Source organism: Echinops telfairi, unplaced genomic scaffold (assembly GCF_000313985.2).
Source record: "Echinops telfairi isolate 266 unplaced genomic scaffold, ASM31398v2 ScPeMD7_31;HRSCAF=116, whole genome shotgun sequence".
NCBI classification, from domain to species: domain Eukaryota; kingdom Metazoa; phylum Chordata; class Mammalia; order Afrosoricida; family Tenrecidae; genus Echinops; species Echinops telfairi.
Genome location: NW_022103928.1, coordinates 26196519 through 26197367, shown reverse-complemented (window position 1 = coordinate 26197367; position 849 = coordinate 26196519). Strand labels below are relative to the sequence as shown.

Below are 849 nucleotides of genomic sequence, written 5' to 3'. Positions count from 1 at the left end.
CAATTAGACATTCCCTCGCAGAAGGGTCACAAGGAAGGAATGAGTCAGCCGGGGTGCAGTATAGCACCAATGAAATATACAGCATTCCTCTAGCAGCTCTTTAATGCTTCCTTCCCCACCCCACCCCACCCCACACTATCATGACCCCAGTTCTACCTTACAAATCTGGCTAGATAGGAGCATGTACATTGGTACAGATAAGAGCTCACAACACCCCCTGGCTATGGGCAAAGAGACACCTGATTGGTGGTGGTGCTCTTATATCAGTCAGGGACAGAGCCAAATTGAAGTCCTTTGTTCATCCTAGCTTGATGCCTGGATTGTGGCCAGAGTTGTGCCATGCCTAGGGCACATTTTAAAGGGGGTGGGTGGGTGAGAGAGCTCTCAACACCCGGAATCCAGGACTCATAAACCCTCCAGGAACAGTAATGAGAGCAGCAACACCATGAGGGTAGGAAGAAGGTGGGGAAAGAATGAGAAGAAAGGGGGAACTTCTAGCAATGATCGACATATAACCCCCACCCCAGGAGGCCAAACAACAGAAATGTGGGTGAAGGGAGACAGCAGATGGTGTAAGGTATGAAAATAACAATAATTTATAATTTATCAAGGGTTCATGAGGGTGGGAGGGAGGGAAAAAGAGGAGCTGATGCCAAGGGCTCAAGTAGAAAGAAAATGCTTCGAAAATGATGATGGCAACATATGCACAAATGTGCTTGATACAATTGATGTATGGATTGTTATAAGAGCTGTAAGAGCCCCCAATAAAATGATTTTTAAAGGGGGGAGGCAAGTAGCATGTTTCAAAGTTGTTACCTAGATTAAGTCAAGCATCAGATACACAGTAGG

The 849-nt window shown here is 46.1% G+C and overlaps 1 non-coding gene across 1 annotated transcript; it reads left to right on the top strand.

Moving 5' to 3' along the window:
• The first annotated feature begins 212 nt into the window (after positions 1 to 212).
• On the top strand, positions 213 to 356 carry LOC115869597. Its single transcript, XR_004046268.1, has one exon. It is a non-coding gene; the product is annotated as a small nucleolar RNA SNORA48 (small nucleolar RNA).
• The last annotated feature ends 493 nt before the right edge of the window (positions 357 to 849 follow it).